The 27,362-nt window shown below is 42.2% G+C and overlaps 1 long non-coding RNA gene across 1 annotated transcript; it reads left to right on the plus strand.

The window, feature by feature from the left end:
• Nucleotides 1-596: 596 nt before the first annotated feature.
• LOC140491364 (uncharacterized) lies at nt 597-27,074 on the plus strand. Its single transcript, XR_011963297.1, has 3 exons — nt 597-1,103; nt 16,326-16,463; nt 24,285-27,074. It is a non-coding gene; the product is annotated as an uncharacterized lncRNA (long non-coding RNA).
• Nucleotides 27,075-27,362: the final 288 nt, after the last annotated feature.

Consider the following 27,362-nt stretch of genomic DNA (forward strand, 5'->3'; position numbering starts at 1 on the left):
AACATCTCTTTCCCGCAAGTTGAGGGTATCTACTTGGGTTTTTGCAGAGTGAGGAATTGCTAGTGGAAGAAGTATTTCAGGTGAAGGCATGCAACAACTGAAATAGGCCACCAACAATCTGTCACATGTCAGTATTTGTCTCACTTTCCCTTCCCTAAGAAATCTGCACAATGAATATAGTGTACAGCTCAGTTAGCACAGCTTCCCCGCCCACACAAAACATTGTGCATTCCGCTGAAGTCTCCTTTCGAGTGTTTTTTATTTAATGTATTTAATTCACCCTGTATTGTCAGCCTATGTTTCACTTCACTGTGCCTACTGTGTTACTTCAAAATCGATAAAAGCTTTTAATCAGGAAGAAAACTCAATAACTTTGTGACAGATTTTCCATGATAGCTACAGTACACAGGCGAAAGTTAATTTCAGTGCTGGCACAATGGTGCAAACACGTTTATGTTGGAGTGCTACAATCTTCCAATTGCTTTATTTGAGGAGCTGGAGTTTTAAGCTGGATTTGTTGTTTCACGCTGGGGAATTCATTCTTAGCTCGATACGTAATTCTGCCTCGCCGTAAACAGACTGAGGAGGCCGTCATACACTGCGGTCTAGCGTCCCGTGGGCCCTTTAACCTTCGTTTCATTTGATGATCAAGGAGTTAAATTGATTTTGGCGAACAGCAAGTTGAGAGGCTGCTTGAAATTCCAGCTGATTTTCCTTGCCCATTGAACTCAATGTAAAGAGAGTCAGTCGGTGAGAAGTGGCTTGTCCATTCACTAACGATGCGGTGCTTTAAACTAAAGCCATTACATCCTCAAAATTCTCTTAAGATTTCTAACATGCACACTACCATTTGTGATTAGGGTTTCAGGGTTAGTTATGGCCATTCTGTCATTCACCCTCATGTTTCCCCTTCAGCAAATGCAGTTGAACTGTTTTGCACCTTCTCATAATATCCTGCGATTTAAGCCCGTCGTCTCCTGAAGCACTGACTTTGGCAGAGGTTTGGATCCACGTAAGGAGTTCCTGAAGAGCCCAGAGGTCGATGCTAAGGCCATGGCTGTTTAATGATTTCTGTCAAGGAGCCCTGGATTCAGAAACTTAAGGTAAGCTAGACAAATATGTAGAAAGATCAAACGAAGAGAAGCAGCAGAATTGAAGAGGGTGGTGAAAAAAATCATAAAGCAAATGAAACAAAAGGCATAATAAGGGCCAGATAAAAGAAGCTGGCGATCAGTACTGACAAACGTGAAGCATTCTACAGACAGAATGAAAGATGGGGAGACATATTCTCCAGGAATGAAAATAGCTACAGCTGCATTTGGAAGTGATTTTTCAGTCTTGGTAAAGTTAATACTCAATATGCTCAACTCACATGCAGCAGCCAATAGAGTGCAAGACTCTATAACCACAATGTTGGAAGATAAATCAAAGAAAGGTGCGTTCAAAAAATGTAGCATTTTCCTCTGTCTATATCATGAGAATCCAATTCTGTTCACTAAGAAATATCGGAGATTTTTCAAACACTGAGGGTAGTGAGAGCGTGTTAGGGGTGTGATTTATGCAGAAAGATTATGAAGTGCTAGGGATTTATGTCACCATCCAGACTGGGAAATATAGCTCCATTCACTCACCGTCTCTGCCCTCCTGAACAGGATTTAGGGTGAACGTACACCCTGAGGATGTCAGTAGTTTAGAAAGGCAGCTCAGTGCCACCTTCCTAAAGGCTATTGGAAATGGACAATTAACATTGGGCCAATCAGCAAAGCCAACATCCCCCAAATGTTAAAACAAAAAAACTGGTTTGGCACAGGATCAACTCACAAGGAACTGCTGCACCCTCCAGAGCCACTTAGGGTTAGGGTCAGCCATTAGATTGACAAAGTACTGGAGATGAAAATCTAGAGCCATTCATTGCAACAATTGAATCCCCATCAATTTACTCATTGAATGGCAATTGTTATGTACGTGTGACTCAAGCTTGGAATATTAATACCCCAGACAAAAGAAAATGCTGTAGACACCATCTTAAGCCACCCTGTTCCAAACCTTTCACATTGCCTTGACAAACAAGGCAAGTCATAGCCTCCATACCGTTTACAATTTACCTGACAGTGACTATTTATCTTATTCAAGATTGAATGGCCTTTGATGTGGGTATGAATTACCACTGAGATGGAAAACTCTTTAACCTTAGTTACTTTTATGCTAAGATGATGCTCACCACCAATTAATAACAGCCTGTGAGCAATCACACTGTCATTCTTACTCTACATCAGATTTACACTCACAATTTCTTCAATTCTGCATCCAATTTGGGCGGTCCTTGAAAAATGCCAAAATCATACACATATATCAACCTAATCTCCATCAGCCACAAATTCCACCTCCCATATTTGTTGATGGAGAGACTCTGGAAAATCCATTTAGCACAGCTCATACGTAAACCCCTCCAGCTCTCCAAAGGCCATCATTGACAAGGTGATCCAACACCAAACCACCTTCTACATACTACAGCAGTGATTGTTTGATAACAAAGCCCTCTGCAAGTAAACAGCATTCCTAGTTCACAGGGGTGTGTTGGCACCATGCTCCTGTACTGCAGTCAGACCTGTGTAAGACACAAGAGAAATTCCATCATCAGTGTCTCTGTCACATCCTCCAGATTCTTTGGTAAGATTGTAGAACAAGTGTTAGTGTCCTTCTTGAAGTGAGCACATAGGTAAAATGCCTGCAAGATCAATTATAATGGACTGGATAACTGTATTCAGTAACTAAATAACATCTTCATTGCCAAGTCCTGTTTTCTCAACACCCAGCATTCCATGACCAATGATCCTTCTAAGCTACATTGCTGTACATGCACATAGCCACTGCTGTGTTCTGCACATGACGATCAGCATTGGCATTCCGAATGTGGCAGTGACTTCCGATTCTGGAATTCATTACCACGCACGGAATTCGGAGGCCCGAGCAGGTTGTAAACAAATTTAAGGTAACGCTGTTCAGGAGACGCCAAAAACTTATATCCTTCAAACACACTCTAAGGCTCTCCTTGGCAGCTTTGACATTAATAATCAGGAGGAGCTTGCGATCAATCATTCAAAATGATGACAACCTGTCAATCAAACTGCAACATGCTTGGCTTGCAGATGCCTTAATAATGGGAATGCAGTAGCACAGAAGGGAAGTGCAAGCCGAAAAGCCAAATTTATGGATCCGCTAACTTATGGGACACAATCACATGTGCTGAAACATCTGTGGGGTGAGAATCAGTCTGGTGAGTTACTTGAAGACTCATGGCCGAAATACACAGCCCTGCCCATACCACACCTTTAAATCAAGGTATAACTGCTACCATCACCACCGACCACCAGACCACAGGAGTTGGGAGCTTCCTAGAAATACAGGTTTTACTCTGTATTTGACCACAGGTTTTAAGATTGCGCTGTGTATTAGGCATTCTAATTGTGCAGCCTTTGTGTATATCCTTTCACAATGTTAGACCATTTATACAGATATGTTAATAACATACATACAATGTTAACAAAAGATCTATCATGTGACTGAGAAGACCATATGAAAGAAAGATTTGATCTGGTCTTGTGTCATAGAGAACAGAGAAGTTTCCTTTGTTCTTTAATCTTTTATTTTGCTATTAATCGACCTCATATAAAACTGGAACACTTTCATTTATTTTGTTTTTGTTTGCTGGAGTAGTCCAGTATCTCTTTTAGATTAGAATAGATTCCCTATAGTGTGGAAACAGGCCATTTGGCCCAACAAGTCCATACTGACCCTTCGAAGAGTAACCAACCCAGACCCATTTCCCTACCCTATATTTACCCTGACTAATGCACCTAACACTATGGGCAATTTAACATGACCAATTCACCTAACCTGCACATCTTTGGATTGTGGGAGGAAACCAGAGCACCCGGAGGAAACTCATGCAGACACGGGGAGAATGTGCAAACTCCACACAGACAGTCGCCCAAGGCTGGACTCAAACTTGGATCCCTGGCACTGTGAGACAGCAGTGCTAACCACTGAGCCACCATGCCACCCATTAGACTTCTGTAAGATATGACATTTTCAATAAATAGTTCATTAATCCTTTGTCGGGTGCTGCTAATTAACTTGTCCTTAATATGTGCAGTTAATAGACTCTTACGTTGCAGTGGTGGCAGTTGTAGTGTCCCTACCTCTGAGCCAGGTGGCCAAGGTTTAAGTTCCAACTGCTCCAGAGACATATAATACCATCTGCATACAAACTGAATAGGCAATAATCATGTGCTATTAATTAATCTTAACTTTGGTTCTGAAGTTTGACTGATCTCAGGAGTTTCAACACGAGGCTTTAAGTGGATGGACTTTTTTTCACATTCTTGCTGAATGCTCTTAATTTTAATTTTATCAGCAAAATGACAGTGAGAATTCAGTTCCATTGTAAGCAGTGTGATGATGATTCACCTGATCCATGATAACTCCTCTCTAATAAACCATTGCAGTGGTACAAATGACTGTAACAACAGACAGAGCAAATGTACGTGAGTAATAAGTGTAAAAGAAATATGTTTTAAAAAAGCAGTAGAAGATGAATAAACAAAATCAAGTGAAACAAAAATCTTTAACTACAAACTGTGCCAAGTGAGTCTAACCAGAGAAATGCAAATACAAGCTACAGTGCTCTGTAATTTATGATTCCTGTTCAGATGGTGAATGATTAAGCTGCACTCCCCTGATCACCATCATAATTCTTTTAATTGTCAATTCATTGCCTCCTTCAATTCTGTTGAACTTGTCTGAGTACCACACTTATCAGATTGAGCTCAGTGAGTGGAACTGGAGGTGACAGTAAAATGATAATTAAGTACTCCTTTTGCTGAGTTAGCATTAAGACCTTCAAAATGCTCTACCTTTAATTCCTACTCCGTTGTTAAGGCTAGAAGCACATTGTTACCGAATAGATATGAATCATGGATTATTAAGAGAGAGGTTAGCAGATTTTCTGTGGTGAATTAAGAATTTTGAAGAGCATCACATCCAAGGTCAAGAGAACAGAGAAAGAATAGTGTGTGTTTTCCACCAAATTGAGGTAAAATGAGGGGCTGAAGCAATAAGGAATTCATCAAGCCACCACTCTCACCACAGAAAGGGGTTTACCAGGATGTTGCTGGGAATGGAAAGACGAGGATTTCTTTCACTGGAGCATCAGAGGTTGAGGAGTGATCTTACTGAGGTTTATAAAATCATGAGGGGCGTAGATAAAGAGATTGACAAAGGATTTTTCCCCAGGCTGGAAGAGTTCCAAACTAAGGGGGTCATATTTTTAAGGTGAGATGAGAAAGATTTAAAAAGGTCATGAGGGGCAACGTTTTTTACACAGAGGGTGGTTCGTGTTTGGAATGAACTGCCAGAGAAAGTGGTGGCTGCACGTACAGTTACAATGTTTAAGACATTTGGATAAATTCAGGGATAGGAAAGATTCACAGGGATAAGGGCCAGGAGCAGGCAGATGGGACTAGTGTAGTTTGGGATTATGTTTGGCACGGATTGGTTGTACCAAAGGGTCTGTGTCCATGCTGTATGACTTGATGTTAGCACTGAGTCACAGCTGTAAGGAAGGAGTGACTTGAAAGACAACAAATTACATTTTACCTCAGCAGTGGTATGTCGTTAGCATTTTTTCACTTTGTTTCAGAAATCTTTATGGACCAATATTGGCTGTTTACGAGTCCACAAAGCTCAGTGAGATGGTAATCATTCCCATCTGAGAACACATGGTTCACCTTTACTGGAATGAAGTGGGTGTCCACTGTTACTCTCAGTGGTTATAGGGAAAGATTGGCACCCCAGGGGCCAGAGTGCTTTACCTCCCCGTCCAACTCCATTTCCATTCAGCCTCGCCCCTCCCCCCACCAGTTCTCCCTCACTGTCAGAGTTCAGCATTGCCTTTGCTCTTTATTATATGTACTTTGACGAATTGGGAACACGGTTGACTCAGTGGTGGTGGATAATGGGTGAAATTAGGGGTGGCATGGTGGTTCAGTGGTTAGCACTGTAACCTCACAGCATCAGGGACCCGGGTTCAATTCCTGCCTCGGGCAATTGTCTGTGTGGAGTTTGCACATTCTCCCCATGTCTGTGTGGGAGGGTTTCTCCCGGGTGCTCCGGTTTCCTCCCACAGTCCAAAGATGTGCAGGTCAGGTGAATTGGCCTAATGCTCAATTGCCCATAGTGTTAGGTTAGTCAGAGGGAAATATAGGGTAAGGGAATGGGTGTGGGTGAGTTACTCTTCGGAGGGTTGGTGTGGGCTTGGTGGGCTGAAGGGCCTGTTTCCACACTGTGGGGAATCTAATCTAATCTAAAATGTACCACGGGTCATTCAGTAATAATGAAGAAACATTCAGTTGTGTGTAAGAGCACTTTTGGACATTGAAAATAAAGTTCAATGAAGGTAGAGTGATTAAAGTTGGGGACAGAGGTCTGAAGTGGACGGCTGTTGGACATGTGCAGATTACAGACAGAGGGTGAGTAAGACACTGAGTCTAAGGTCAGGCACCTCACCACCCACTGTCTGTGCCCTGTTATGGGCTACCTTTTCCCATAATGAGAAGGGAAGGGATTGAGTATTATGCCTGTGGGTGGCACAGCTCTTAGAGTTGATGCAGGTAGGTGAAGGGTAATGAGATGTCTCAGGGTGGTAGTGAGGCAGGGCTGAGGGCTAGAGGGAGGTTGGAATGGGGGAGAGTGAGTCAGGGAAAGTGTTGCTGGCAGTAACGAGAGTGGCAGAGCATGAGCCTGCGTGGGCTGTGGGGCTGGAGCAGAGATTGAGTGAATGGGAAGTGGCAGAGAGAAAAGTGTGGCATTTACCTGGTACAGCAGTGATCAGTACTTGGGGCTACAATGTTGTGGCCATTACAGAGATGTGGGTTTCATAGGGACAGGAATGGTTGCTTGACGCTCCAGGGTTTAGAATGTATAAAAAGAACAGGAAGGATGGAAAAAGAGGAGGGGGTGTAGCATTCTAATCAGAGAGTGCATCACAGCTACAGAAACGAAGGTTGTCTAGGAAGGTTTGCCTACTGAGTCAGTATGGGTGGAAGTTAGGGACAGCAAGGGAACAGCCATCTCATTGGGGGTTTTCTACAGGCCCCCTAATAGCAGTAGAGAGATTGAAGAACTCATATGCAGGCAGATTCGGGAAAAATGCAAAAGTAGCAGGGTTCTTGTTATGGGTGATTTCAACTTTCCCAATATCGACTGGAACCTTGGAAGTGCAGATGGTTTGGATAGAGCCGTTTTTGTCAGGTGTTTTCAGGAGGGTTTCCTTACTCAGTATGTAGACGGACTGATGAGGGGAGAGGCTATTTTGGATTTGGTGTTCGGCAACGAGCCAGGACAGGTGTCATATCTCATGGTGGGAGAGCACTTTGGTGACAGTGATCACAACTGCCTCACATTTAGCATAATAACCTTGGAGAGTGAAAGGAGCAGTTACTGAAGGAAGACTTTTAATTGGTGAAAAGGAAATTATGACACTATCAGACAGGAGTTGGGAAGTACAGACTGGGAGCAATTGTTCCACAGAAAGGGCACAGCAGACATGTGGAAACTGTTTAAGGAGCAGTTATTGCGAGTGATGCATGAATTTATTCCTCTGAGACAGGTAAGAAGGGGCAAGGTTAAGGAACCTTGGATAACGAGAACAGAGGAACTTCTCATCAAAAGGAAGAAGGCAACTTACGTAAGGTGGAGGAAGCAAGGATCTAGCACAGCTTTAGAGGATTACAGGCTTGCTAGAAAGGAGCTCAGAAATGGGCTGAGGAGAGCCAGGAGGGGGCACGAAAAAGGCTTGGCAAATAGGATTAGGGAGAACCCAAAGGCATTTTACTCATGAGAGGAATAAGAGAATGATCAGGGAGAAGGTAGGGCCGATCAGGGATAGCGGAGGGAACTTGTGCGTGGAGTCTGAGTGGATAGGGGAAGCTCTAAATGAGTTTTTTGATTCAGTTTTCACCAAGGAAAGGGAATTTGTTGTAAATGAAAACATTGAGGAGCTGGGGTACAGGCTTGAACAGATCAAGATTGATGAGGTTGATGTGCTAGAAATTTTGGAAAACATTAAAATTGTTAAGTCCCCAGGCCCAGACCAGATTTATCCCAGGGTGCTCCGGGAAGTGAGAAAGGAGGTTGCTAAGCCACTGGTGAGGATCTTTGCCTCCTCACTCTCCACGGGAGTCATACCGGAGGATTGGAGGGAGGCAAATGTTGTTCCACTTTTCAAGAAAGGGTAATAGGGAAATCCCTGGCAATTACAGACCTGTCAATCTTACGTCTATAGTCAGCAAAGTTGTGGAAAGAATTCTGAGGGATAGGATTTATGACTATTTTTGAAAGTATAGTGTGATTAAAGGCAGTCAGCATAGCTTTGTGAGGAGCAGATCATGCCTTACAAATCTTATTGAGTTCTTTGAGGAGGTCAAGACAGGTCGATGGCAGTAAAGCAGTGGATGTGGTGAATATGGACTTCAGCAAGGCATTTGATAAGGTTCCCCATAGTAGGCTCATTCAAAAAGTCAGGAAGTATGGTATACAGGGAGATTTGACTATCTGGATTCAGAATTGGCTGGCTGACAGAAGGCAGAGAGTGATTGTTGATGGAAAATATTCTACCTGGAAGTCAGTGTTGAGTGGGGTCCTGCAGGGATCTGTTCTTGGGCCTCTGCTCTTTGTAGTTTTTAATAAATGACTTGGATGAGGAGGTTGAGGGGTAGGTTAGTAAATTTGCAGATGACACAAAGGTTGGAGGTGTCGTCGATAGTATCGAGGGCTACTGCAGGCTGCAGCGTGATAAAGACAGGATGCAGAGCTGGGCTGAGAAATGGCAGATGGAGTTCAACCTGGATAAATGTGAAGTGATGCATTTTGGAAGGTCGGACTCGAATGCTGAATATAGGAGTAAAGACAGGCTTCTTGGCAGAGTGGAGGAACAGAGGTATCTGGGTGTGCAGGCACATAGGTCCCTCAAAGTTGTCACCCAATCGGATAGGGTTGTTAAGAAAGCATATGATGTTTTGGCTTTCATTAACAGGGGAATTGAGTTTAAGAGCCGCGAGGTTTTGCTGCACTTCTACAAGTCCCTGGTGAGACCACACTTGGAATATTGTGTCCAGTTCTGGTCACCCTACCATATGAAAGATATAGAGGCTTTGGAGAGGGTTTACCAGGATGCTGCCTAGACTGGAGGGCTTATGAAGAAAGGTTGAATAAGCTTGGACCTTTCTCTCTAGAGAGAAGGAAGAAGAGAGGAGACCTGATCGAGGTGTACAAAGTAATGAGAGGAATAGATAGAGTTAATAGCCAGAGACCTTTCCCCAGGGCAGGATTGACTGGTACGAGGAGTCATAGTTTGAAGATATTAGGAGGAAGGTACAAAGGAGACGTCAGAGGTAGGTTCTTTATGCAGAGAGTTGTGAATGCGTTGCCAGCTGTGGTGGTGGAAGCAAAGTCATTAGGGACATTTAAGTGACTGCTGGACATGTACATGGATAGCAGTGAGTTGAGGGGTGCATAGGTTAAGTTACTATATTTTACATCAGAATTAAATCTTGGCACAACATCGTGGGCCTAAGGGCCTGTTCTGTGCTGTACTTCTCTATGTTCTATGTTCTATGTTCTATGATGGTCATTGATTTTCCTGCAGCACTGCTGCCCTGTGGCGATGTCATTGACCCAAGTGGCATCCTCTGACCAGGCTGGCAGAGTCTGGAACATGAGTCCTCAGCAGGTTTTCAGGAGAGAGGACTCCTCTCCTTTACTCCACACCCCGGAATTGTACCTACAGGCCCCTGTCAGAGAATCACAGTGTCATCCTCCAGTTTTTCTGAGTGTTTACAATTAATCTGTGATCAAACACAGCAGCTTCAGAACACCAGTGATCATCTGGGTGAACAGAGGCCTTTTAAACTTCTGGCCTTCCTGCTGATAGTCAACGAATGACGAGTCACGCTGGGAAAGTCATGTGGTGAGGCGGGATTAGTAGCAGATAAGAACAACACCATGGGGTAAGTCAGGTAATTAGTGACGGCACATTTGGTAAGATAAAAGGGATCCTCCGCCATTTCCAACACCTACAAACAGATTCCTCCTGCCCCCCCCTTCCTGCGTTCCAGAGAGACCATTCCCTCTGTAACTCCCTTGTCAGGTCCATGACCCCCACCAACCCACCTTCCACTCCCGGCACCTTCCCCTGCCACTACAGAAAGTGCAAATCCTGCACCCACACCTCACCTCCGTCCAAGGCCCCAAAGGATCCTTCCACATCCAACAGAGATTTACCTGTAATTCCACATAGGTCACCTACTATGTCCGTTGTTCTCAATGTGGTCCCCTCTACATCAGGGAGACAGGACACCAACTTGCGGAATGTTTCAGAGAACCTCTCTGGGACACACACACTAAACAACCCCACTGCCCTGTAGCTGAACACTTTAACTCCCCCTCCCGTTCTGCCAAGGACACGGATTTTCTGGGCCTCCTCCTCTGCCAAACTCTAGCCTCTCGACACCTGGAAGAAGAAAGCCTCCAATCACATGGGATCAATGTGGATTGCACCAGTTTTCCCAGTCCCCCTCCCCCCCGACATTCTCTCAGATCCAACCTTCCAACTCAGAACTGCCCTCTTGACCTGTCCTATCTGTCCACCTTCCTTCCCACCTATCTGCTTCACCCTCTTCTCTGACCTATCACCTTCACCCCACCTTCATCTCCCTACCACATTCAAGTTACCTTCCCCTCAGCCCCATCCCTCTCCCTTTTATGTCTCAGCCCCATTGGCCCACAGGCCTCATTCCTGGTGAAGAGCTGATGCTCGAAATGTTGACTGTCCTACTCCTCAGATGATGCATGACCAGCTGAGCTTTTCCAGCAACACACACTTCGACATTTGGTCAGATACCTAATGAAGAAAACCATGAGGCGTCAAGGTGGAACCCTCGCTAAAAATTCAGACTTACCTAAAAACTAGAAGGATTCAGCTCGATGTGTCAGTGTGACCATAAAATTGTTGGATTGCTTTTAAAACAAGAATGTTTCACTGCTCTTTGGAGAATGAACATGTCATCCCTGAGCTGTCAGACTGACCTGTACCTCCAACCTCACTCCAATGTGTTTGACTCTTACTGTTTCAGAAATGACCAAACAATGAGAGGTAAACCTTCTAAGGGGAGTTAGTGATGGTCAGTAAATGTTGCCGATGTTAGTAACACCCACACCGTGAGCATGAATAACGAAACATCCAAAGTATAAAGATGGCAGGCGTCAATAGTTCTTCGATTAATTTCTTTCAGAGCTTTCTCATGCCCCAAGGGCTGCCACTGAGCATTTAGAAACAGTTACCACCTCATAGTTTGGAATCACTAATCAAGAACAGTCGCCCACACATTGACAGATGGTAGGATTACTGCCAGCGTACATGGGTTAATAGAGTTCTCAAAGCAAGGTATCAGTGATGCTCATGAATGAGATGGTGATGGAGAGAACTTTTTGTTTTTGGGGTTGCTTAATCATGGTGTTTCAATATACCAAATAATGAAAGTACCAGAATACTAAATCAAACACTGCTGATTCAATAAGGTACTGCACGCCACATTACTGAATAAAAGAATCCATTGGCTTTGGGTGTAGAGCATTAGCATGTATAGAGGAGCGGCTAGCTAATAGGAGACAGAGAGTTGGGATAACAGGGGCATGCTGTAATTAGTGGTATGCCACAGGGATCAGTGCTGGAGCCATTATTATTTACAATATATAAACTAATGGATTGGACAGAGGTGAATATACTATCACCAAGTTTGCAGATGACACAAAAATAATGGGAAGGCAAGTGGCTCAGATCACATTAAAAGCCTGTCAGTTGATATAAACATGTTACGTGAGTGGGCAAACATTTGGCAGTTGGAATATCATGTGGAGAAGAATAGAGGAGCTGAATATTGTTTAAGTGGAGAAAGACTGCAAAAAGCTATGGAACAACTCAAGAGGAGATTGCTGGGCCTCTTGCTGAGATACTTGCATCATTGATAGCTGTGGGGTGAGGAGCCAGAATACTGGAGGATGGCTAATGAGGTGCCACTATTGAAGAAAGATGGAAAGGAAAAGCCAAGAAACTACAGACCAGTGAGCTTTACTTCAGGGCTGAGTAAGTTGTTAGAGGGCATTCTGAGGGACAGGATTTGAATGATTTTAGAAAGGCAAGTACTGATTAGAGATAGTCAACATAGCTTTGTGCATGGGAAATCATGTGTCACTAACTTGATTGAGTTTTTTGAAGACATGACAAAGAAGATCGATGAGACCAGAGAAGTAGTTGTTGTCCATATCGACTTCGCCACATGGTAGACAGATTAGTAAGGTTAGATCACATAGGATCCAGAAGGAGCTACCCTAAAGGATGCAAAATTGGCTCAAAGGTAGGAGACAGAGGGTGGTGGTGGAGGGTTGCTTTTCAGACTGGAGGCCTGTGACCAGTGGAGTGCTATAAGGATCAAAGCTGGGTCCTCTGCTTTTTGTCATTTATATAAATGATTTAGATGTGAACATAGGAGGTCTGGTTAGAAAGTTTGCAGATGACACCTAAATAGGAGGTGTAGTGGACAGTAAAGAAGGTTATCTCAGAATACAACGGGTGCTTGAACAGATGGGCCAATGGGCCGAGGAGTGGCAGATGGAGTTTAATTTAGATAAATGTGAGGTGCTGCATTTTGGGAAAGCAAATCAGAGCAGGGCTTATGCACTTAATGGTTGCACCCAGGGAAGTGTTCACAAACAAAGATAGCTAGGGGTGCACATACATAGTTCTCCATAGAAAGTGGAGTTGTAGGTAGGCATGGTGGTGAAGAAGGTGTTTAGCACGTTTGCCTTCATTGGCCAGAACATCGGATGTAAGAGGGAGAAAGTGAGCACTGCAGATGCTGGAGATCAGAGTCAAAGAATGTGGTGCTGGAAAAGTACAGCCCGTCAGGCAGCGTCTGAGGAGCAGGAGCAGGATGTCTGATGGAAAGCTTATGCTCAAAACATTGATTCACCTGCTCCTCGGATACTGCCTGACTGGCTGTGCTTTTCCAGCATTGAATGTAAGAGTTAAGACATCATGTTGCATTTACACCACCCGCTGGACCCATATTATTGTGCTGTAGTATCTTCATTGCCTGGGGTGATCCAAGTAGTTTCATTATTTTATTTGACCTCTTGGAGGTCAGGTATACCTCAATGATTTTCTAGGCCATTTCAGATGCAACCGTGTTACTGTGGAGTCACATATAGGACAGATCAGGTACATTTCTACGTTCCTAATTGCTTAATTCTCATTTGAACACCTAGATTAAATTTGTCTGCACCAAACTCTCAAACAATATATCCCATATCCTTAACACTAGCTGTGAAAGGAGGTTTTGCTTATAAAATGTCAAGGGATAAAATGGAGGGAGACCTTAAAAACCATCATTTTCCCTTCAGGGAGACTGATACATCTGAAGCTAAACAACACCCCAGGACCAGACAGCTTGCATTATATGGTCTAGGGTGGCAAAGATAATGGCTGCGATGTTTGTAATCTTCCAAAATTCCCTGGATTGTGGAAGGGTCCAGAATGTTGCAAATACACAAATATAAGACCTTTTTAAAACAGGAGGAAAATAGAAAGCAGAAAACTATAAGCCAGTTAACCTAATATCTGTCGTTCGAATGGTATTGGAATCTGCTATTAAGAAATCAGGAACCAACTGTTTAGAAAATCATAATGCAATCAGGCAGAGTCAATCTGGTCTTCTGTAAAAGAGTGCATGTTGACAAATTTGGTTACATCCTTCGAAGATGTAACAATTAGGGTGGATAAAGGAAAGTCAGTAGCTGTGATATATCTGGATTTCAAAAAAGACATACGATATGGTGCAATGTTAAAAGTTACTGCACAAGATAGGAGGTCATAATATTGAGGCTTATGTATTCGTATGGCTAGATGATTGGCTAATACTAACAGGAAGTAGAACATTGAAATAAATGGTCCATTTTCAGATTGGCAAACTGAAACTTGTGGATTGCCATTGGGATCAGTGCTAGGGCCTCAACAGTTTATGATCTGTAGGATTGACTTGCATGAAGGGACTCTGTATGTAACCAAATGTGTTGATGGCAAAGATTGGTATGAAAGCAAGTTGTGAGGAGGACAGAAAGAGTCAGTGAAGGGACATAGTCAGGTGACGTGAGTGGGCAAACATTTGTTAGATGGAATATAATGTGGGAAAATGTAAAGTTGCCCATTTTGTCACTAAAAATAGGAAAGCAGCATCTTATTTAAATGGAGAGAGACTTCGGAATGCTGTTGTACAGACAGATTTGGGTGTACTCATAAACGGATCACAAAAAAGTCACGTACAGCAAGCATTTAGAAGTTTAAATGGAATGTTAGTCTTTATTGCAAGGGGACTGGAGTATAAAAAGAGGGAAGTCTTGCTGGAACTGTACGGGTCATTGGCACATCAAAAGTACAAGAGCTCGGTCACCTCATTCAATGGGAGATATACTTACATTGCATACAGGGTTGAGAGTGTGGTGCTGGAAAAGCACAGCAGTTCAGGCAGCATCCAAGGAGCAGGAGAATCAACGTTTCATCAGGAAGCTCTTCATCAGGAATCATTCAGGCCCTGGCCCGAAACATCGACTCTCCTGCTCCTCGGATGCTGCCTGACCTGTTGCACTTTTCCAGCACCACACTCTCAACTCTGACCTCCAGCATCTGCAGCCCTCACTGTCTCCTTACATTGGATGCAGGTCAGGCAAGGCCCACTCAGGGCCTTGATTTCTCTGATGAAGGCGTTTGTTTTATGAGAAACAATTGAGCTGTTTCAACTTGTGCTCATTGAGGTTTAGAAAAGTGGAATGGGATTTCCTTAAAACATTGAAGATTTTAAAAGGTGCTTTACAAGATAAATGCTGTGCGAATGACTTCCTTGGGAAATGGGTGGGGCTCACAGTTTTAAAGTAATGTGTCTCCCATGTTAGATGGAGATAGGGAGGAATTCCTTCACTTGGAGGCTCATTAATCTTTGAGATTCTCTATCCAGACAGCAGTCATTAAATGGATACAAAACTGAGTAAGAGGCAGATTTTTGGATCTGCAGGGGAATCAAGAGGAGTCAGGCAGGAACATGAAGTCAATACCACAAAATCAGACCAGCCATGACCTTATTGAAAATCAGGATAGGTTCAAGGGGCCACTCTGCCTGTTCCTATTCTGATTTCTAATGTTTCTACATTCATGTCATCATTGGTTGCTTTATCAATGTACCCCCTAGTCCTTGATCCCACCATCAATGGGAACAGTTTCTCCCCGTCTCCTCTTTCTGGCCACCTCAGGATGTTGAATGCATTGTGGCGTGAAGAGACTTGGTTGTGTAGAACTGATTGTTTTTAAGCAATAATTGAGAATGACATGTGAAAAGCCAAGGCCAAGGTTGAAGAGTGGAGAAGGAGATAAGATAAATCAGAGAGGTGATGACAAGTTTGGGTTTTAACCTCCAGTCGATAAAAGCATGAGAGATGAAGAGTATCACAGTTGCAAGAATGTTTAAGAGATTGTTTTCACCTCATGGGAATGCAAGGACCAGAAATGTACAGAATGTACACTGCATTTGGTTGAGTGGATTACTGGTGAGGTACAGGTATCTTGCATATGGAGCTTTTTTTATTCATTCATGGGATGAGGGTGTCACTTGTTAGGCAGCATTTAGAGTCCATCCTTAATTTCCCAGAGGGCAGTTGGAGTTCAACCACATTGCTGTGGGTCTGGAGTCACATATAGGCCAGACCAGGTAAGGATGGCAATTTCCTTCCCAAAACAGCATTAGTGAACCAGCTGGGTTTTCCCCAACAATTGGCAATGGTTTCATGGTCATCATTACATTCATAATTCCAGATATTTATTGAATTCAAGTTCCACCATCTGCAGTGGCAGGATTTGCACTTGAGTTCCCAAAACATTATCTGGGTCTTGGGGTCAACAGTCCAGCAATGATACTATTAGGCCATCACCTCCCCTTACATGGAGTTGAATAAAACCACAAAAGCTAGCTACATTGGGATAAAAGAAAGTGAACAGTCCCCCCTTACAACATGATTTATTCTTTCTGATTAATATCCTTGTTTAGTATTCATTGTTTAAATATCAACCTGGTACCACTTGAAAGCAATTACAATGACAGTTACTGTGCACAGTAATTCGATTTGACACTTGCCAACCTGCATTTTTCACGATTCTTCTTCAGTTTCCCTGAGGAATGAGAGTCAACAGCCTCTTGGTTATAAAAATTGTTACTTCTCCTCTGATTGATATTAATGATCGTGTGCAACAGCGGAGGGAATAACCAACTACATCAAAACGCTTGATCAAGGAGAACCAGAAGGTGAGAAAGAGAAACAAAATAATAGCATGCTACTACCAAGTTTCTGGATGTTAGACTGCAGTATTGATTAATAAAACAGTGCTGTGTCTTACTCACTCTGCAGGTTATCAGAACCATCAAAATGAAGGAAAAAGCATTAAAAGAAATAAATCCATCATTTTTGATAAATCCCAGCCTCAATTCTGCATATTTTGAATTCTCTTTCTATACCACAATGGCATATAAATGTGACTGGAATCTGATTATAAATTAACTTGAAAACCTGAAGATCAAACAAACCTTCCAGTACTTAACTGACTGAGGATTCTCCATAGTTAGCCAGACTATGGTATTGTGCCAGTTGACAGAGTTTGACTGTCCTTTTTGCTGTCTTGTTTGATATTATTCTCAGACTTGGGGCCTGTCCAATGTATTCTGATGACACACAGTTAGAATCATAGAATCCCTACAGTGTGGAAACAGGCCATTTGGCCCATAGCCCAAACTGAGTTTCCGAAGATCATCCCAGTTCGAGCATCCCCATCCTATAACCCTGCAATCCCCAGGACCAATCCAACTAACCTGTATCGCTTTGGACTGTGGGGGAAACTGGAGCAACCGGAGGAAACCTGCGCAGACAAGGGGAGAATCTTCCTTTAACTAGGCAATCAGATTGTTTATCCAACACTTATGCTTGGATAAACCGCTCTGTAATTTACCCCCACTGCAATATTTACTGAAGCTATCATTTTTGTCACCAAGCTTCAAACTCTTACATCGATTTCATCTCATTCCTCACTACCATTTCAGGCCAAATCAGACTCTGGCATCTGATTGAAGCCCAAGCCCTGCTTATAACCTCACATAGAACATAGCAAAGTACTGCAGAGAACAGACCCTTTGGCCCACGATGTTGTGCCGAGATTTAATCCTAATGTAAAATATAGTAACTTAACCTACACACCCCTCAACTCACTGCTCTCCATGTGCAGGTCCAGCAGTCGCTTAAATGTCCCCAATGACTCTGCTTCCACCACCACAGCTGGCAATGCATTCCATGCACTCACATGCACCTTATCCGAAAGACTACCATCTTTGTCACCCTCACTAGCACATAACATGTGGATTTCCTCACCCTTTCTGATGTTTAAGACTTCACTCATGGTTCAGTCACTTTTTGCCTTACATTCTGCCATGGACACTTGCCTTGCACTCATGCTTTGTATCTTCTCTATTTCCATCATCACTTCTTTTTCTCGATGGCAACTTTTGACTTCTAATCTCCCTCATTCTTTAACCTCTCCCTGACTTTCCCTCCTGTTCCGTTGGCCTGCCTGCCCTTGTTCCGCAGCCGCCTTTATAAAACCCATCACCTCTCCACTTCTCTGCCATTCCAAAGAGAAGTCATTTTGGGCTCAGAATGTTAACTCTGTTTCTCTCTCCACAGATGCTGCCAGACCCACTGAGTTTGTGCAGCGTTTTGAGTTTTTATTTCAGATCTCTAGCATCCTCAGTATTATGCATCCAAAACTCTGTCACTATATCCTACTCTGCATCAAAATCTAGTCTTCTATGATCCTTGTCCTTTCTGAACTAAATTGGCCTCAAATCCTCCAACATTTCAAATGTAAAATTCGCATCTTCAATTTAAAAACCTTTCATGGCTATTCTTCTCCTTGTCTCTCTGATCTTGTCTAGACGTTCAGCACACTCGCTTTTTATCTATGACTCATTCTTTCTTTATCCCACTGTTAACAGGAATGTCTTCAGTCATTTAGATCTCGTGGCTCAGAGTTCCAAACCAAAATCCCTACTTCAGGTCTCTCCCCTCTCCTAGCATACAGCACAACATCCAGGTTTTGGTCACGCACCATCATATTACTTTTATTGGTTCAGGTTAAGAGCCAGTATGCAAACATTATCAACCTGGAAGGAATGTGGGTCAGAGAACACACAGCTGATGGATCAATGGGAAATAGCACAAGATCAGATACAACAAAGCTTTAACAAAAGGTGCTGGAAAAACTCAGCAGATCGTACCTGTGCAGAGAGAAGGAAAGTCAGCATTTTAAGTCCAGTGATTCTTCCATTGAAGAAGTGGATTAGTGGTTAGCACTGCTGCCTCATAGCGCTAGGGACCCAGGTTTGATTCCACACTCAGGCAATTATCTGTGTGGAGTTCGCGCGTCTGCCTTATGTCTGTGTGGGTTTCCTCTGGGTGCTCCGGTTTCCTCCCACAGTCGAAAGATGTGCAAGTTAGGTCGATTAATCATGCTAAATTGGCCATGGTGTCCAGGGATGTGCAGAATAGGTGGATTACCCCCACAGAAAATTTTCGAGGGGTTGGGGAGGGGAATGGATCTGGGTGGGATGCTCTTTAGAGGGTTAGTGTGGACTCGATGGGCTGAACGGCCTGGTTCCACACTGTAGGGAATCCATGATTCTACGCTTCTATTTAGCATGGAAGGTGGGTGGAAAACAAGGAGCATCTTAGTTATCAGCAACAAAACCATGAATGAAGATCTTAACAGCAGATGAGTTGAGACAGGATACAAGGACAGAAGTGTGCTGTAGAGCAGATATTTGGCCAGTATCACAGTCAGATACAATGTCAAGTTTAATTGGTCTGACTCAGCTCCAGATGGTTCCCAGGGGGAGGGATAGAATGAGTGATGAGGAATGCAGTCAGTGGTAGACAGTAAAGAAATGGTTCACTCTTCCCAATGGTGAGTTTGAGAAAATCTTTGTTCATTCAATGCTAAATACCTAATAAGTGGTGTGGCCCTTCAGAGGGATCATAGGTGGAGCTGAGTAATGTCAGCATGGACATGGGCATATGTAAACATTTATACATGCTTGTTGATTATGTTGCAGAACGCAACACATAGATGAGAAATAGAAGGGGCTAAGGATAGATCCTCCAGGGATGTCAGAGGTAACAGTGTGAGAGTGGGAATAGAAAATATTGCAAGTGACTCAACAATTGAACAGGTGAGATTAGGCAAGGACAATGGAGAGGCAGTGGAGGAGGAGGATGTAGTCAACCAACTTGAAAGCTTGGGTCAAGAAGCAATGTTTCCCAGTCCCAGTCACATGGAATATCATTGGTGACTTTGACAAGGATCATTTCAGTCCTCTGTTGGGAGCAGAAACCTCATCAGACAGTATGGAAATAGGTAATTGTCTGAAATGTGGGCAATGAGTTTGGAGGCAACAATCATATTTAAGGACTTAAGAGAAAAGCAGAGTGCAAATGGGGGTGATAATTTACAACGACAAAAGTTTAAAAAGCAACTCTTTTGATAAGAAGGATAATAATGGCATATATAAAAGGGAGGGGCCAGTATCTGAGGAAATGGGTCAGTGATCAATGTCAGCTAATATGGAAGTCAGGAATGGGATTTGGGGGAAATAAGCCAGTAAGCACAGTGTTTTCAAAGTGATTGAGACACTGCTAACTTTGACTAAAGAATGATCTCTGAATCCTTAAGGTCAGTGTGCAAACAGATTTTCTCCCTAATGTCTTCCTGTCTCATTAACAGGTGGTGTTATATTTCACATCCTCCCATGCAATCTGTTCTGCAGACATTTAAACCTGATGTGGCCAGTTACAAGCAAGCTCTAGTTTTTGTAATTTAATTTTCGGATGATTAGTTGATATTCACTACAGTTTAAACACCAATTATCACCATTCTTTCCCTCCCACCAGGCTGGTCATCTTCCAATTTTCACTTTAACGTCAGGCTTTGCGGTCATGAATCTTCCCAAAAGAGGGTGGTATTCCTGAGAACTGTAGCCTCAGTCATAGTGCCAGTGGAAAAAAATGAAAAACCTGTCATTACGATTGATCCCTCATGTCCTGATCTCTCGTGTTCCTGAACTATGGTTTCTTAGTCTCTTGTGTTTTGGTTTCTTGCTGTATTGGCTTTGAATCTACTAATTCTAATTTAACATTGGATCTAATGTGCCCCAACAGTACCATTGTAAGGAATGACAGAAGAAACAGATGGGGTGTGACAGGAGAGTGCAAGGCAGGTATTTCTGAATGAATGGTGATGCCATTCTGATGCTAGGATGGATGTGTGAATCAATCTGCTATAATTTCTCTACTGTAATCAGAATTTTCATAATAGATGTTTATCCTGAAGAGTGAACCAAAGGCTAGATATGGTTGATTAAACAGAGTTCAGTTGTTGAATTGTTATGCACTCACTGTGTTATTTTAGCGGAGGTAGTAACCCATTTAAACTAATAAATGTACACCTGAAATGCTCTCCTCCCTTGCGGACAGAGAAACAGTAAGTGGGACATCACATTGATACAATGGCCACAATCACCAGCAGACTCAGACATTATTTCTGATTAATTATTCTTGATGATGGAGTTGAGACATGTTTCCACACAATGATGTCGTCAGTTTGCAACTGACTTTGGACCCAACCTCTGTTTGTAAACTCAAGTCAAGACATGAACGCATCTGTAGACTGTTTATCTCAAGACAGATCTCACACTCTGAAGTTTTTTTTTCTGCATAGCAGAACTAACTGAAAAAGGATCCCCTCTCTTGTGGATATTTTCCTCCTAGACCCAAATAAAACCTATTCCAAAAATAGCTGATTTACCCAGGCTGACTTGGTATAACAGAAGAGTGAGTTTATTAATTATTAAAAATGAGAAGAAATAATAAGACATTGCACAGTTACACCGATCGGAAATGATAAGTCAGTTCAAAAAGAGATCATTACTGTTAAAACAACACAGATTGGTCACAGTTGTTTGTGAAGAGTAAAATGTGTGGCTGTTCCATTGCCTGGAACTGACTACACTGCCAGTGAGAGTTAAACAGTTGTTTCTGAGATTCTTGGAGATTGACTCTTGCTCTGGTTCCTTCCTACATTGACTGACTGGTGTCACTCAGAGTGTCATACCCCTCTCCTTAACTGTAGTACAGGGTGTTTAATGGCTTCTCTGAAACTGTGGCCTTCACAGCAGACTAGCTGACGTAATAGGACATCACACCACGATAACTCACATACCAGGGCTCATAGTCAGGTTCTAACCCCTGTTTTGGAGTTTGCTGGAAAGGTAAAATGCAAACATATCTGCAGGAGATGACTTTGGACTCGGGAGGATCTTTTGCCATCTCTTCTTTTTGTTGAATCTTGCTCAGCAATAAACTGCTCAGTGATGTGCAGCTTTGGCTTCACTAGGATACTCAGCTTTTGACCACATTTCAATCTTGATCCAAATGTGGACTGAAGAGTCAAACTGCAGAATTGCAGTGCAAGTAAGTGTCCTTGATGTCAAGGTTGCATCTAACTGAGTGCAGCATCAAGGAGCCCTAACAAAACTGCAGTCAATGGGAATCAAGGGCTAACCTCTCTGCTTGCTGGAGGCATACGCAGCTTAAAAGGGGATGGCTGTAGTTATTAGAGTTCAATCACCTCAGTCCAAGGACTGTATGGGTTTCTCAGGGTAATGCCTGAGGCTCAACCACCTCCAGCTGCTTCAAGAATGACCTTCCCTCCATCATAAGATCAGAAGTGGGGCTGTTCACTGATGATGATACAATGTTTAACAGAATTTGCGATTCCTTAGATACTCAGATTCCTCAGTTCAGTTACAGGAGGACCTGGATTATATTTCGGCCTGGGTAGATAAGTAGAAAGTAACATTCACATCAGCTCCAGGCAATGACCTTCTCCAACAACAGTGAAACCAACCATCCATACTTGACATTCAAAGATATCACCATCACCAATTCCCCAATTATCAACATCCTGGGAGCTAGCATTGACAAGACATTGAACTCGATTAGTTGTACAACTCCTGTGGTTAGAAAAGCAGCTCAGAAACTAGACATTCTGTGATGAGTAACTGGCTTCCTGGCTCCCCAAAGCCAAAACCATCATCTGTAGGAACTAAGTCAGTTGGAATACTCTCCATTTACCTGGATAAGTTACACTGAAGAAGCTTGATACCATGCAGGATAATGCAACCCATTTGATCAGCACCTTATACAGCATCTTCAACATTGACCCTCTCCAGCAGTGGGACAAGTAGTAGAAGATTATATTATCAATGAACTGACTTTAGGAGGAGATGTTAAGACAAGCCCCATCTCCTTACTCATGAATATGCAGAAGATCCCATCACACTCATTACAAAGACAAACTGAGTCATTCTCTCTTGTCGAAAAGGGTGGTGCTGGGAAAGCACAGCAGGGCAGGCTGTATCCAAGAAGTAGGAGAGTAGACCACTTAGGGCATAAGCTCTTCATCAGGAATTGCCCAAAACATTGACTCTCGTGCCTCCCGGATGCTGCGTGTGCTGCTGCTCTTTCCCAGCACCAGCCTTTCCTGACACTGACTCCCCAGCATCTGCAGCCTTCACTTTCTCCTCATTCTCTCCTGTACCATGTGATCAATACTTATCCCTGCATCAACGCGTTTGAAAGAAATGGCTTACTCATTTATCACATTGTTGTTTGTGGGAGCTTTCTGTACACATGCTGTATGTCACTTCCTACATTATTCAGAAAGGTACTTCACTGCCTATAAAGTCCTTTGATATGCAAGGTTTTCATAGGTGCAATAAAAGTGTTTTTTTACAATATGTTGCCGCTATTATTTTGCAAATAATAGCTGTGACTGCATTTTATTTGAGGATTCTTATATTCAGTGCAAAGTAAAAATAATTATGATATCTTTTATTTATCATAAAGTTTCCTTCAATCCTTCTATAATCTAAGTTAATTTGTGCCAGTAAATAGGATACTGCAAGCCAGAAATGGAGCATTCAAAGATCTTGCAAGATTTTGGATTCATTTCAGCATTTGCTTAATTTACTGAAATCTTTCTTTAATCAATAATACTCTTCTCATTGACAGGGCTCTTCCGTTCTGTCATGTCTACAATCAAATGGACCAACGAAACAACTTCATTGAATATTGCCTTTATTTTAGAATGAGTTGTACTTCCGATTAATTTCCATCAATCATGTAGCTTTCCTGGACATTTCCTTAACACCAGGATGCTGCAAAGGTTTTTTTAAGTTGCTCACCATCCTATCAGTGGCCAAATCAATTGACCCATATGAGCCAGTTGTTTTCTGCTGTTTCCTTCTGAGCTAATAGAACGTGGCATGTGTTATGTGTGGGTCCGAAAGGATTACTATTTAATTGAATACCATAAGCACCATCCACTGCAATTGTGTTATAAGGACTTGGGTGACAGAGAAACGTCGGATCTTGTGGGAGGCAACCCAAGATTAGATTCACTCGACAGTCTGTGTAATACTATAGGGCTATTCTAAGGCGTAACTAGTCACAGATATGCAATAAACTGCATCTTATTTATCCTAGAAAGCACCTAATCATCTTTAAGATCTTTTGAGATGTAAAGCCCTGATAGATCTTCCCTGCCCAGTGAAGCAGTTGAGGCTGCCTCATTGAATATGTTTAAGGCAAAGATAGATGGATTTTTGAACAGTAAAAGAATGAAGGGTTACAGTGAGCAGACGGGTAAGTGGGGGTGAATCTACCAGAAAGACCAGCTGTGATCTTATTGAACAGTGGGGCAGGTTCCAGGGGTCAGACAGCCTACTCCAGCTTCGAGTTCTTATGATCTTATAGGTGCTGTTTTAATTCATTTTTTATCTTTTCTTACTGCCATTTGATGTTACTGTTTTGTAAATAGTTGACGTGATAGCATTACATCTGAGGAGTTTTATCTTCTCAATGTGATAAATAACCAAAAATAGTAATTGCTTTGTGAATTTGTGACAAGATAAACATTGTTTTGTTCAATTTGAACTGTGGGTTATTACTGTTGCACTCAACAGGCCACGGATGCCCTGAAGAACCCATATACTTAGAAGATATTGGCCAAACAGAATGGTGTTCAGTGTGGAATCTACCAATTTAATCGAGCAAAGGCAGCTCCAGTGAGCCAAACATGCTGGTAACTCTAAAGACATCAAGGAACAAAAATATTGCTGTTTTCTGAGGACAAAAAAAACCCCAAAATGCTCCAGGGCAACCCTCAACACTGACGAAAACTTCAGACCACAACACAGAAAAAGAACAATGAATTCAAAAAGATGGAATTCAATGAAATTCTTTCTTTGGCTCAATTGTTCAGGGGCATAACAGAAAGGCAGGAGCCCTGCCAATAATGAATAAAGAAAGAACCCAGTAAGTTAAGCAAATTCTTTAAAGAATCTAAAATCTTGTTCTGACACCTGGATCTTTGAATGCTTCATTTCTACTTTGTGCCATCCCATTTACTGTCACCGATTGAAAGATGCACTGGAGCAGAAGGTATCTGCAGTGCCAAAGCAAAGGTGCAGACTCTTTGCAAAGCAACAGCCTGGGAGAATGGTTCTGAGCCTGAGTTCAGTGTTCAGCACAAAGATATTACAGATTGTGTGAGTCGAAATTAAAAATCCCTGGTACAATGAAGAAACCTCAAGGATTCATCAATAATGCTCACATCAGTTCATTCCTCATGACTTCTGACTTTAAGTCACCATATTCAAGTCTCCACTAATTAAAAAATAAGCTACAATTCAGATCAGCCATCAGACGTCAGGGATGTAAGGAGGCAAGGCTAGAAAAACATGTGACCAAGAGAGAATCTCACATAATCTGGGAGTAGCGAACAAGGAAAATCATGAAGCCAGTCATTTAAAGAGATAAGAGCTGAACTATTTCAGAACAAAATGAGCAATTCTGGTCTGGCATATTTTTTTTCCCTCAGGGAAGAAAGGTGAGAATCTTTCATTAAAACTACAAAAGAGGGAAACACCTCCAAAAGTGCAACAGCAAAGGGTAGGAGAATCTCCACAGCTGCAAAATAAAAACCTTTAAAAATGATAAGATACCTACCACTTTAAACATTTTAAATGTAGATTAGATTTAGCCTTTGAATTAGGTTTTATTGTTGTGTGTATTCAACTACTAGGTACAAGTGTTTGGGGTCAGACCAGACCCCCTCAAAACATTTTAAGAAGGTAGCCCAGACCCTAACTTTAAAGGCTGATGTGACGTGCTGTGCTTTAGATGTAACATGCTGCACTTCTGATGCAACTTAATTGGTCAAATTACTCGACATTAAGCAAAGCACCATTTATTCAAACACTATCGCTAAAAAATCCAACAAAAGAATGAGGAATTCGGAATAACAAAATTCTACTGGAAAACTTAACAGCATAATACATTATTTTACTACTAAACAGTAACTGCTCCAATATTTAAATATCCCGTAAACATACCTTTTGGCAAAAAGGCAGATTCAGAAAAGTAAATTCATCTCACAGGTCACACAACAGCAGAGAGAGACTCCAGATTCCAGCTGTAACTGAGAGAGGGAAAAGATAGCTTTACATCTTCAAGTCCATAGCACCAACTGCTTAAAGCTAAACTTAAAAGCTGAGGAAAACTAGGAATCCTGGTCTGTAAGAGCTGGCCACACCCATCCAGGTTGCTTATATTGTTCCAACTTTAAAAAAAAACACCAAGGCCTCACAAGCTGTTTACTCTAGTGATCTTGGTAGACAGCTCAGTATCTCTGCCTCCAACATCTCTTCAAAAGAAAGGACAAAATAACCTCTTAATGCCACAGAATTCTCATACAGGAGTACAGTATAAACTGTACAATACACCACATATTGTGCTATCTCAGGTATAAAGTACTTAGGTACAAAATCTTAGTACATAAATTGAGAAATAAAGAAATACATGTGAAAAGTTGAGCACTGCAGCCTTCTTAACATAAATGTAGAAAAAATAAAGAAATGAGGTTAAAAAGTCAAACATTACAGTAATTTCTTGAGCCATGGCTCTACATATGCTCCAAGCTAGGCTTCCTCAAAAGGGCATTCTCTGCCCCACACTGGTTATGATTTCACCTAACATGGGCTAAGAACTGCCTGGGCATACTTCAACATCAACCATCACATAAGATACTTCCACATAAGCCATAAATTTCAGAGATAGGCCAAATCGAACACAAAATTGGACATCATAGAGAAAATAATGTTTGAAATAGAGACTTCCTTCTCAACTGGATGCTAAGTCCAAAGCTGATCAAGTAAATCGTCTTCTGCACTCATTTTTAAGTAGAAAGAATAGTGAAGCAAAGGGTGAGAAGGAGAAAACTTCATAACAACCCCAGCTGGTGTAGGAATTGAACAGAATCCATTAGCATCATTCTATATGGGAAACCAGCAATCCAACCAACTGAGCTAACTGCTTCTCTATCAGGCCATAGTAAGCCCCTAAAAACCCACATTCTTAGAATTTACAGATTGCAGCACACAACAGCAGATTCCAGCATCTGCAACAAGTCATTGTTACTCACTACTCTCTTCCACATTACCAAGCATATTAATCTTTCCAGGAGCAAGCTGCAAACCAATCCAAGGTAAACTTAATGTAATTTAAGACTTCACAACCATTTACAGGTTTTTTAAAAGTCTTTGAACATCTTTGAAGAATGGGGTAATCTGAATGAAATAGGTTTCAGAATGTGCCCACAATAATTCTATTTGTATTGTTTTGGCTTCTAGTAAACACAGCAAGTGTGCTGACTGGCTTATGACTTACAACCTGAAGGATTTTTATTGGATGTAATGAAGGTAAACAGAGTTTACTGTATTTTACTTTACAGTTTACATAAAGCAACTGTATGTGGCGCTGTGAGCAATACACATTTCCTTTCTTTGTCGAAACAAGAAAAATTGAAACAGTTTTTTTATTTGTCAGAATCTATGATGTGGTTGTACAGTGAACTAGTGTAGTTTGAGTGCATAACATCAAGTGCAGTAATCCTGAAGCACCAAGACTGAGCTCTCCAGAAACTGGTACTACATAATACCCTAACTTAGGTCAGTCCAGTAGCAGCCATTACTCATTAGCAT

This window comes from Chiloscyllium punctatum, chromosome 19, assembly GCF_047496795.1.
Source record: "Chiloscyllium punctatum isolate Juve2018m chromosome 19, sChiPun1.3, whole genome shotgun sequence".
NCBI classification, from domain to species: Eukaryota; Metazoa; Chordata; class Chondrichthyes; order Orectolobiformes; family Hemiscylliidae; genus Chiloscyllium; species Chiloscyllium punctatum.